Here is a 12,800-nt window from a genome sequence, read left to right on the forward strand (position 1 = left end):
AGGCGTAATCAAATGATGGCGCTAGTCTGCCCTGTCATCAAGGACCAGGTGGTTTACTATATTTGGTTGCCGAAACCGTGTGTGAACAATTGGAGCCTTGTTTACTTTATTTAATATAGCTGTTTGGTCCAGCAAAAACACCTGAGGGCTCATTATGTTTTAAGGACATGCATTGTTATTGTTAACACTGTTATTGACATATCTGCTTTAGAGATCTACAGCTTGGTCTGTAAGCAACTCATGGTGGAAACAATAAAGACTGACACAAGTGATCACAGTTCAAGGGTGTTTATTAAACTGTATAATAGGTGAGAAAAAAGGGCCTATACCAATAAAAACCTATTGCTAATCCGTATAACTAAGTTACAAAATAGAGTGGGCTAATGTTCTCCAAAAAAAAAAAAAAGAAGTGTTCACAAAATGACAGGTCAGGATGGTATGGCTGGTCTCCCTTCCCCACGTTTTCAGCACGGGATAAGGCAGGACCTTTGAGCACAGCACACTCCTGGGCCTCACCAGCACAAGGTTACAGTTTGTTTCTAAAATGTCAGGTCCTTCTCTGGCCAAGTCTCTTTAATACAAAGTCTCTTGCCTCAGAGGGTCTGATGTATCACAACCAACAAAAACAAAAAGTTCCTTCAATAAATCTTCATGAGGCGATTACTCTTCACTTTAGGATCCCCCTCTGCCGGGCTCCGATCCTTCATACAACGTGGACCTCCCTCCGTTGCGTTCACTACAGTCTTTCATTAAAATTCTCAGCAGCTTGTAATATTCAAAAGTCTTAATGTCTTTTTAAACAACCATTCACTGTGGACAATCCTCAGCCGGGTTCACTGTTGTCGACACAATGTGCCTGACCACTCTGCAGCTTGTCCTTCATTGTGCTTTCTTCCAAGCTCAAACACACATAAGTTCTTTGTTCACAGGTTCATACAATGTTGCCATTCGCAACCTTGGGCTCAGCACAGTCTGGTTTGCTATCGGATCTCTCCGACTCACCGGCTGTGCTGAACCCGTTTGCTTGTCTTGCCTTTGGGATCAAGGATGGTATCACGGTAGCAAACGTACCTTACCGCCTGGGTTATCAATCCGGGAGGCCCCTGTGCACTGTTGACATCTAGTACACCACATGCAAGATGTACATTTCGGTCTTATAATTTTTTTCACAGAGGCTCGCAGGTCTGGGTTGAAAAGGGCACTTCCCTCCTTGTCGTCCCCTCAGATCTCGCCGCCGTTCTTCTCTGCTTGAACTGTCGGTACGGAAAAGCTACTTCCTTGTGCGTTTGGACTTGCTCAAGGTGTGCGTCCATGCTCTGATCCCTGTGGGGAAGGGAAAGGTCCTTCAGGTGTGTATAGTTATTAACAATTGCCTGACTGTCTGACTCTGGTGTTGGGACATGTGAGGTAAACAGCTTGGGTGTTAGTCCGTTGTCTGTCATGGTGTAGGAAAGTGTTTGTGTTGGAAAAGCGGAGTAGTACTTCTGAATATCCTCCGGGGGAGGATGGGGAAAAGGTCTTATAGAGAAGGGGGTTCCACATCTCACCCTTAGGCATCCCACCTCCACGCCTCGAAGGCCCCTCATCCAGGTGATCCTCCCCACTGGTCCACCCCCAGGAACTCGATCCAATAGCGATGGCCATGTCCTGGCAACCTGGATGACCGATCCCCTGGGACTAGTAAGTGAGACACCTTCAGGGTTCTCACAGGTTTCAAATGTATAAATTCAAAAGCTCTACATAACATATGTGACTAACAGTACACTAGTTGGCCTACCTGGCCCTTGATGACTGGGCAGACTTTTTCTGTATTTGTATGTATTTGTTTTGGATGTATTTTATGTGTGGTTTAAATTTTGTCCTATTAACAATTAGTTGAATAAATGTGACAGCGTACACTCATTTTGAAAAGGGGACTTAGGTGCCCTTATATGTTGATTCCTAATGATGTATATTTCATTCATTACCTATGAAGTGTGTGTATAACCAAAATGTATTATAGCTCTAATATTGTTCTCATCTAGTGCTACCTCCCATATGGGGGATCTTGCACTCTCTGCGGTCTACAAGATATTGGGGCTCATTACGGGTCAGGGACCAGATCCATAAATATTTACTGGCGCCCGATGTCCCGGTGCCAGCGGGGGATTACAGCCCCGGCGGCCCAGAAAGTCAGGCACCGGTAAAATGATGTTACACATTCCCATAGGACTCTATAGGAATCGGGAAACAGTAGCACGGGCACCGTTTTAACAGTGCCGGTGCTTATGTGATGGGTCTGCCTACCAGGGCCGTTGTGCCCGGCAGGGTCAAACCTGTCATGCACTGTGGCTCCAGCAGGCAGACATGTAAAGTGTCTGTCCAAAAACAAGGGTGCTGGTTAGTTTACCGGCACCCTTGTTTCCAGACCGGCAGGGTCTGAATGAAGCCCATTGTGTGCCAATGTTTCCAGGAAAAGGACATTAACATGGCTATGAATGTTTCTTCATGCATCACCTTTTTCATACAAAAAAAATGATGCCATCAAGGTTATAGGTCGAGTTCAATTCTCTAAGCTCGAGTAGATAACCTAAGTTACCAGACCTGCAGGTCTGCTAGGATTTTAAAGGTTTTTGCAGGCCTCTGATGGTTCAACAGTCGTCATACTAATTAGTTCTCCTATGTGGTAGACCTAACAAGAACATGGAACTACTCTGGTACAATCATGTTTTCACACAATGACCCCGGTTTTGAGCGCTATATGTAACAAAATAGCTCTGCAAAAACCAGAAGCTAAGAAGGTGTCTCAACCTTGGTTCTCAGCAAACCTACAAGAATTACGTAAGGTAGTTGGTAGGACTAGCCAGACTTGGTTTAAAAAGCCTACTTCAGAAAATAAAATCTAAGCTAAAAATGCCCTGTTGGGATATAAGCTGGCCATCTTTTCGGCTAAGAAAGATTTTCTGGGGAAAAAATTGCAGTCCGCTAGCAATCAACCGAGAGAATTATTATCCAGGTTTTGTAATCCAGACTGCAAAAATTCAGTGCCTGACTTCACCGAAGCACAAGCTAATCTGTTCAACTCTTTCTTCATAGGTAAGATCGAACGAATAAGGATAGACATTGAACAGACAATCTGTGCAAGCCCACCGATATGAATAATAAATCCTGCGGTATCCAAGCTTCATAGTCCCCAAAATCAGACTTTATTATCTGCTTTTGACTTTCACCCAGTTGCCGAAGAAGATATCTATCAACTTATTACGACTCTTAAACCTACAATTGATTCTCTCTCTCTCTCCCTTACCAGCCTATGTAGCCAAAAAATTGGCACTTGAGCTAACCCCATTCATCACCACTTTTGTTAATAAGTCTCTATTAACTGGGATTGTTCCGGAGAGCCTAAAGCTTTCCATTGTCTCACTCTTATTGAAAAACCACCACTGGACGTAGAGGTTCTGCAAAATTGCCGTCCCATTGCAGGACTGCCATGGCCAGCAAGAATTCTTGAGAAGGTGGTTACTAATCAGCTCCAGGAGTTTGTTGAACAAGAACTACTATTAGACAAATTCCAATCAGGATTCCGACCAAAATACAGAACTGAGACCGCCCTCCTAGTAGTACAGGATGAACTACTGAAGGCCGCAGACCAAAGGGAGCTTACACTCCTGGTAATGCTGGACTTGTCCGCGGCCTTGGATACAGTAAATCATTAAATCCTCCTGGAACTACTACAGGAGTTAGGAAGAGTCTCTGACTCAGCATTGAAATGGTTCAGGTCTTTTCTGACTAATCGTCAGCAGCGGGTGAGACTGGGGGAGTTCCTGTCGGACCTCATTTGTTAAAGCTGTGGACTCCCGCAGGGATCCTCCCTGTCGCCATTGCTGCTTTATCTATATCCGACCTCTTCTGGAAATCTTAAAACGTTATGGGTTGGATTTCCATTCATATGCGGACGATACCCACATATTTGTACGAATCACCAACTTTCAGGAAGCATTTAGCAAACTGGGGCAATGCTTGACAGAAGTGAGCAGCTGGATGTCAAAGAACTACCTACAGCTTAACATTGCCAAGACCGAACACATATTATTCGGACCCAAGCACCTGTTGACAGCTGCTAAGAAATTGCCTGTTCCAACACTGCTAGGCAAAAGTTTAAAATTTGTATCAAAAATCAAAACTCTAGGCTGTATGTGGCAAGAAGATCTTGGCAGTGAATGTCATGCCTCGAGGCGGGTGGCGCTTGTGGAGCCGCTGGCGGAGAGAGAGGTGATCATCTTCCCGTCACGATCTTTCTATCACCGGTCTAGCTGTTGCACGTGGGCGCGGCCCGGAGTATTTATTCCACCTCTTCCGAGTTGCGGATGCTTCGCAACGATTCCGGTTTCTCCGCTTGTTGCTATCGCTCCCTGTGTTTTCCGTCCAGCCCGCCGACTTTATTTCTCAGTGCCTTTTCTCTTACTCCTGCATTGTTTGTTTCATCTACACTTGTTTCTCTTTATTGACCTCTCTTCCTTTCCTTTCTTCTTGCCTTACCTCTCGTCCTGTCTTTTCTCCCTGGCCTCCTCCTTTTTTCTGCTTTAGCCCACGTGAGATTCTTCTTTCTACTCTCGTGGGTTATCTTTTCTCTGATATTGCTCACATGTGTACCAGACCTCGGCCTGCCTATTGGATTGCATTATTCTGCACGTTCTACTTGATGGTTGCCTTCTACCCTGTGTACTGGGTCTAGATGCCTCTCTAACTTCACCCCCCCCGGATCCACTGCCTAATCTCCTTGGATTGTTTCTCCGTACTCTGCATTCGTCACAAGAGTGTTCCGCCTGCGCATCTCTCCAGCTGACACCAAGGTCTCTCAGGGGTTTTTTGTGCCTTCGGGCTTTTTCCCCTCTCAGCGCTCCCGGGGAGGGGGGGGGCTTGGTCACCTTATCTGGTGGCACGGTGGCTTCCTTCCGTGGGCGTCCTTATCTCCACAAAAAAAGGAGAGTACCAGAAGAAAGGAGAGGAAGGGTTCCAGGAAGGAGGACGAAGGTGAGGAGCTACGGGAGGGAGGAGATTCGGAGTCCACTTTGTCCGACGCGGATATCACTGATTCAGGTGACAGTTTGCGACGCCAAACAGAAATCGAGATGGCCACTCCGCAACAAGTACAAGAACTTGTAGCAGCAGTACAGAGTTTGAAGTTAGAAGTACATAATCTAAAGGCAGCTAATACCACCTTGCAGCAACGTATGACTGAGAGGGAATGTCCCTCTGCAGATCTACCTCCGCTTCCCCTGGTGTCGGGAAAATTTGACGGCTCTCCGAAGAAAGTCAAGGAATTTCTGGACGTTTGCAATCTACACTTTTCATTCCGTCCCAAAACCTTTGCCTCCGATCACGCCAAGGTGGGGTTTATGATTACCCATATGACTGTTAATGCCCTGGCATGGGCCACCCCACTAGTAAACCAGCCTGACCCAGTTTTGCAGGACTATAGTGCGTTCAAGGCCTTGATGCAGCAGACCTTCCTGCGTACCGAAAGCACTTTCATGGCATAGGAAGATCTACTGGACATCCGACAAGGGAATTCAGATCTTCTGACATACATAACCACCTTTAAAGAGGTAGCAGCTGAAGCAGGTTGGCAGGAGCAGGCTCAGTATGCCATCTTTCGATGTGGATCGAGAGAAGACCTAAAGGATGAACTGGCCAGGATCGAAAGACCTACATCCTTTGCCGATCTCCTTACTGCTACTCTCCGAATCGACTTCAGAATGACAGAACGACGCATGGAAAAGAAAAAGACTAAGTTCAATGTACCCCCTCCCGTGGAAGCTCACTCGTCCACATCGGTACCCTTCTCACGACAAACTAAGGAAGAACCTATGCAAATTGGCACTACTCGAGCCCCACTCACACCTGAGGAACGCAAACGGCGTAGGGACGGCTGCCTGTGCATGTATTGCAGATCATCCTCACATTTGTTAAGGGACTGTCCGGAAGTTCCACCCAGAAGGTCGGGAAACGATTGCCCTCGGTAAGTGTTGGGACTCACTTCCGAGGGGTTGATTCAAGTCCTTATACTCCTTTAACAGTATCCTCTTCAGGTTCTTCCGAAGACTCACGTTTGATGGTGCTCACGGTAACCCTCAAATTAGAGAAGACTGAAGTGACATCCTTAGCTCTACTCGATTGTGGGGCAGCCGGCAACTTCATAGATACTCATTGGGCTGAACAGAAGGGTGTCAAAAGAATAGCCAAGCAAGAAGATCAGAAGGTAGAAGGGGTAGACGGCGAACCTTTGAGTTCAGGTATGATCACCCACGCCACTGACGAATTCACATTGTCGATACAACAACACTCTGAAAGGATCGTCTTTGACATCATTAGAGCAGTTCACTTCCCCCTTACCTTGGGAATATGTTGGCTACGCAAGCACAATCCCAACATCGATTGGACAAAGAACTTACTAAGTTTTCAGTCCTCTTTTTGTAAGTCGGAATGTCTACCTGAACCCAAATTTGAAACAGTCAAGACTGCGAGCAGTTGCGAGACTTAAGCCGTAAATTGCTTGCCACATTACCTCAAGGAGTTTACTGAGGTAGTGACAGAAAAGTCAGCCATTGAGCTACCCCCACACCGACCCGAGGACTGTTGCAACGACCTGACTCCGGGAGCACTGGTGCCCTTTTGCAGGATGTTTTCACTGTCGTTGGAAGAAAAGCAATTTCTAAGAGAATATCTAGACAGCAATTTGGCTAATGGTCTCATAAGGCCTTCGAAGTCCCCCACCGGGGCCTCCTTGTTTTTCATTCCAAAGAAGGAAACCAAAGAATTAAGGCCATGTATAGATTATCGGGGCTTAAACAAGGTCACAGTGAAGGATCGGTATCCCATACCGTTGATAACTGAGATCCTACAAGCAGTTCAAGGAGCCACAGTATTTACCAAACTTGATTTGAGGAATGCTTACCATCTTCTCCGCGTGCAGGCAGGAGATGAATGGAAGACCGCCTTCAGGACTCCGTTCGGACTCTTTGAGTACCAAGTAATGCCATTCGGATTAGTCAACGCCCCTTCCATTTTCCAACGTTTTATGGACAGACTATTTTCTGATTTGTTATGTCAAACCACTTTAGTGCATCTCGATGACATCCTTGTTTTCTCCCACAACCCTGAAGAACATGAAGAGCATGTCAAAGAAGTTTTCCGAAGGCTTAGAGACAACCATATTTCAGTCAAACTCACTAAATGTGTGTTTTCAGCCAAATCTATCCCCTATTTGGGGTATATCCTCTCAAAACAAGGAATCTCGATGGACCCTCACAAGGTGTAATCTATACTCGATTGGCCATCACCTACTTCTGTTAAAGAAATCCAAAAGTTCTTGGGTTTGGCAAACTTCTATCGGATATTCGTTCCGAATTTTTCTCAAAAAATCGTGCCTATAACAACCCTTCTCAAGAAGTCTTCAGAACCGTTCAAATGGCCTACAGAAGCTGAACACAGTTTTGTAACCTCAAAGAGGCTTTTTGTGCAGCACCCATTTTACAACAGCTGGATCAAAGCATGCCCTTTATCCTTGAAACTGATGCCTCGGCAGCCGCCATAGGAGCTGTCCTTTTACAAGAGTTTCAAGGAGTAGAACATCCTGTCTCGTATTTTTCAAAAACTCTAAATGTCAGCCAAAGAAATTACTCAGTCATAGAACGTGAATTACTAGTCATGAAATCTGCGTGCTTGGAGGGGCGCCATCTCCTTCAGGGTGGCAAATACCCATTTACCATTCGGACCGACCACAAAAATCTGCAGGTCCTCAGGCAATTTGAGTGTTACAACACACGTCAGGCCCGATGGGCTCATTTTTTCGCTCAATTTGATTTCAACATAACAGACATACCTGGAAATCAAAATGGGGTGGCAGACTGTCTTTCCCGTCGCTGCGACTATTTGCCTGAATCAGATCCTCCTCCAGAACGGATGTTTCCCCTGACTAAAAGTATAGGAGTGGTTTCTACATTTCTGAAGCAGATACAGGAGGCTTCGGGAGGACGTTTTGAGGTTGAAAAACATCCCAAGAACCTGACTTACGATATCAGAGACGGGCTTTACCTGGTAAAGGGTAGACTATACTTACCCACAACAGCCTTTCGGAAGATGGCATTGACCTGGTGTCATGACTCTAAACTAGCTGGTCATAGAGGCGGATCGGGCACTCTCGAGTACCTACAAAGACATTTTTATTGGCCGGGAATGAGAGAAGATGTTGACCGGTATGTTCGGTCTTGTATTGTCTGCCTTTGTAACAAATCTCACATCAAAGACCGATTGGATTGCTGGAATCTTGCACAGTGCCTGATGGCCCTTGGAACTCTATTTCAACTGACTTCATAGTGGATCTGCCCAAATCTCAGGGATGCACGTGTATAATGGTGGTAGTGGATTCGTTCACCAAGATGGCTCACTTCTCCCCTTTGCCCGGTGTCCCTTCTGCAGCAGAGATGGCTGAGGTGTTTCTTAAAGATATCTTCAGGTTACATGGAACGCCCAGAAAAATCATTTCAGACAGGGGCAGTCAGTACACTTCCTGATTTTGGAAAGCCCTCTATGAGAGACTGGGAATAGAAAGAGCCCTAACTTCTGGGTTCCACCCGCAATCCAACGGCCAGACAGAACGTCTCAATGGTACTCTTGAACAGTACTTGCGATGTTTTACCAACTCCCAACAGAACAATTGGTACTCATTATTGTCTTTGGCAGAATTCTCTTATAACAACTCGGTACACTCTGCTCTGGGTTTCAGTCCATTTTTCTGCACCTATGGTTACCATCCTCGATCTATCTTGCCCGTCTCCGATCTTTCCACTAACCTGCCCTCTATAGATTCCTCAATTTCCCTCCTCAGAGAAATACATAAGAAGACTGGGGAAGGTCTTATGGCAGCTCAAAGGCGCTACAAGACTCAGGCAAATAAACACCGTCAACCAGTCCCTGGGTGGGAAGTGGGTTCAAAAGTAATGCTTTCCACAAGATATTTACCTCGATGGGCTCACCCTTCCAAGCTGTTCCCCAAGCTTCTAGGGCCCTATAGGATTACCCAGAAGATCAACCCTGTGGCCTTTCGTTTACAACTTCCAAAGTGCCTTAGCAGGGTTCATCCTGTCTTTCATGCCTCACAATTGAAGACCTTCCATGAAGACGCTTGGTCACGTCAGTCTAGAAGGGTCGCTTGACCACAGGCGTCCACCCAGGCTGAATATGAAGTAGCTCAAATCTGCGACTCTAGGTATCGTAGAGGTAAATTGGAGTATTTGGTACGGTGGAAAGGTTACCCTTCTTCTGAGAACTCCTGGGAACCCATCTCGCATTTTTCAGCCCCATTCCTATTGTGTTTCATTATCTCCATCTGGGTAAACCAGGGGGGGGGGGGGGAATTTTAGGAGGGGGGCATACTGTCATGCCTCGAGGCGGGTGGCGCTTGTGGAGCCGCTGGTGGAGCGAGAGATGATCGTCTTCCCGTCACAATCTTTCTATCACCGGTCTAGTTGTTGCACGTAGGCGCGGCCCGGAGTATTTATTCCACTTCTTCCGGGTTGCAGATGCGTCACAACGCTTCCGGTTTCTCCGCTTGTTGCTATCGCTCCCTGTGTTTTTCATCCAGCCCGCCGACTTTATTTTTCAGTGCCTTTTCTCTTATTCCTTCCTTGTTTGTTTCATCTACACTTGTTTCTCTTGATTGACCTCTCTTCCTTTCCTTTCTTCTTGCCTTACCTCTCTTCCTGTCTTTTCTCCCTGGCCTCCTTCTGTCAGGATTAGTCAGGCGAGTACAAAGGCAGCGAATATGGCAAGGGAAATGTGCACACAGGAACAACGACTCATGTATGCTAGAACCCAGGAGTGCAAATAGAGTGTGACATCAAAACCAATATATGAAAAGGGATGTGGGGTAAGCACCTGACCGCGAGGAAAGTCGGCAAGCGCCTTACCCCCAATTGCTGTTACAGGTACTGACAGCGCTAAACCCACGTGGAGGGCAAGCAATGACAGGATCTGTGAACTAACACTCTTGATGGTATTAAATAAGGGAACTAAAGAACTGTACTCACGAGGACGAGATAAACCTCTTGAATGTCAGCTAGCCCACGAATCCTGTTGATGAAACTGGGACCCGAAAGGCTAGAACAGCAATGGGAGGAAAACTAAATACCTAAGTTGGAATAGTGATTACAAATTAGTGAGGAAAACATAAGCATTCACACAGGAGCTAGCTACAACCGCACACCACACCTAATAATCAAATGGGAAATAAATGCAGAAGTGCAATGGAAAACATGGAATGGATCCCAATAGAAAGTAAGGATCAGGAGCAGGGAAAAACGAAATAACCAATGCAAACTTCTCCCTACCCCTCCAAGGAAAAGACAGGAAGCTAATCTAAGAGGAAGGCTAAGGCATACGGGTTTACAGCAGCAAAGGACAGAGTCAAAGAAATATAGAACACAGACAAACTGGGCTGCATCTAAAAGGGGAAAGCACTGAGAAATGCTGCCTGCAAACAGAGGAAGACAAAAAGGGAATCAAGGGAGCAGAAATCAATTAGCGCATGAATCCGAGATTCAGGGCGGAGGAACAAGAAAACAGGAACTAGGAACTAGGTACAAAGGCAAGGAACAAGGGACTAGTCACAACAGGAACACTGCAAACGATGACCAGCGCTGGACTGAAGTAAGACTGAGGCTTTTAAAGCTGCTTAACGAGCACACGCCTCAGGTGTGCTGATTGCTGCACCTGCAGCCACAGCTGTTACCTATCCTCCACCCAACCTTGTCCTGCAAGGGTGGAGGTGGAGCAGTGGGCCAGGCATTCTGGGAACTATAGTCATTCGGTTAAAGAAGCATGCTGGCTGCCAAAAACCTGGAATGGATCCGGAAGGGAAGTAGCTTGGAAAATAGGGTTTTAGGGCTCCCAATTCATCACAGCACTGTAGCATAAGGTTCGGAGGAAAGGTCCAGTAGGGAATAAACCCCAAATCATGCCCCCAAGTGGTGGGAACGGGAGCGAAGGGAGCGAGTCGTGACAGTATACCCCCTCCTACGGCCGTCTTTGGGTGCCCGCCAACCGCACGAGACATCTTCTTTCCATGATGGGAGTGCTTTTTCTTTGGAGGTGGCACTGATGGAAATGGTGGCCTGTGGGCAAAGGCAGATGGACTTCCATGATAGGAGTGCTTTGTCTTTGGAGGTGGTACTGATGGAAACGGTGGCTTCTGGTGAGGAAGAGACTCATGGTTCGAAGAAAGGCATGAAGGACTTGCAGGACCTGAAGCAGAGTTGGAAGGTCCAGGAAGCTCAGTCACTGGGAGTGGACCCTTATAAGTCTTTGAGGAGGGAGGCAGGCTGGTGCAACATGCCTTAGACAATGGTAGAAGCCCTGTTAGCCTTTCTGCCGAGAGTGGACATGCGGGAGGTGAGGAAATTGCTGGCTTCAGGAAAGGTTTATGTTCAGCCATTAGAGAAGGTGGCGGCTGAGGTAGAGGTTCAGATTTTCTTCTGTCATCCATCTAGGAAAAGGCTTGTGGTTGAAAGTTACTAAGGTTTGACTGCACATGTTCTACGCCTTGGAGACCTGAAAGTCCAATGGGTTGTACCAGGCTGGTACTCCTGGTGACAGTCGTGTAACCACCTTGTTGCACGTGGGATACAACAGCAGGGACGTTTGGCTTACTGATAAGAGTGATAGACGCAGTACTTGGTATTTCAGGCACACTCGCAGAAGGTGCAATAACAGACACATTTTGAACTGCAGCAGTCATTCCCTTCCTTTGGCTACTAGCACCCAACTGGTGCTTCTTGGCGGAATTCTGTTGCACAAGTCCTGTAGGTAATACGCCGGTCTGCACCACCCCCTGTGCACACCCAGGTGAGTGGTTCTGACTCGCCACTTGGTCCAGCTTGATGACTCTGAAGCGGGAGCTGGCAAAAGTCTCAAACTCTGATGCTGCATTTTTAGGAGGCTCTGATGCTAAAGTGAAGCAGTTGGGAGAATCGTCTTGTGGAAAAGGCAGGCATTCTGGTGCTCCTCCTGAAGCAAAAGAAAGGCAAGCTAGACGTTCATCAACAGTAAATGGTTGGGATTCAGGGGGAATCGCTGGAGCAGAAGAAAATACAGCAGGATCTGATGGTGTAGACAGGTATACCTCTGATATTGGCAGTGAGGCTAAGCAGGATACAGGCGTCTCATGAACTGAAGGCAAATACTCAGTATACTCCGGGACTGAAGACATGCACTTTTGATGGACTACCGGAGGCTCTAAAGCTGAAGGATGATCTGCAGGATGAGTCACTGTAGCTGAAGACAGGCAGGCCAGGGGAAACCTTGAGGCTGAAGGCATGCAAGCTGAAGCAATCTCGGTTGCTGGATACAAACATGTCCAGGTCTTTGGGACTGGCTCTTGAGTAAATGGCAGACATGGCAGCAGTTCATTGGTTGAAGACACGTGTGCCAAAGATGACTGCAGGGCTGTGGATTGGATCATAGAAGAGTCAATGGTTGTAGGAGGACAGACAGAAGTCTCAGAAGTTGACAGACACATTGGTGGCTCAGGAATGGAGGGCACCTTTAGGGCAGTAGACTCCTTGGCACCAGTAACCAAAGACTGAGCTGTACCCTTGCAGTCCCTTTCTTTAGTGGGTGACACAGAGTCTCTTTCTTTGTAGAAGTCAAAATCAACCAGTGGAATCACCATAGTAAAGTCTCTGTTAATCAGGATTTTGTCAATTGTCCATTCCTCTGTTTTAGCTTCTGAAAGAGGCAGATTAACAATCAACAGTTCAGGA

The 12,800-nt window shown here is 46.8% G+C and overlaps 1 protein-coding gene across 1 annotated transcript in view; it reads right to left on the reverse strand.

The window, feature by feature from the left end:
* The window catches only part of LOC138472125 (uncharacterized protein DDB_G0287625-like), a 221,634-nt gene that overhangs the window by 176,709 nt on the left and 32,125 nt on the right, over nt 1–12,800 (reverse strand). The window lies entirely within an intron of this gene.

The sequence above is a fragment of the Ambystoma mexicanum genome, chromosome 8 (genome assembly GCF_040938575.1).
Source record: "Ambystoma mexicanum isolate Mex_15411 chromosome 8, UKY_AmexF1_1, whole genome shotgun sequence".
Taxonomy (NCBI): Eukaryota; Metazoa; Chordata; class Amphibia; order Caudata; family Ambystomatidae; genus Ambystoma; species Ambystoma mexicanum.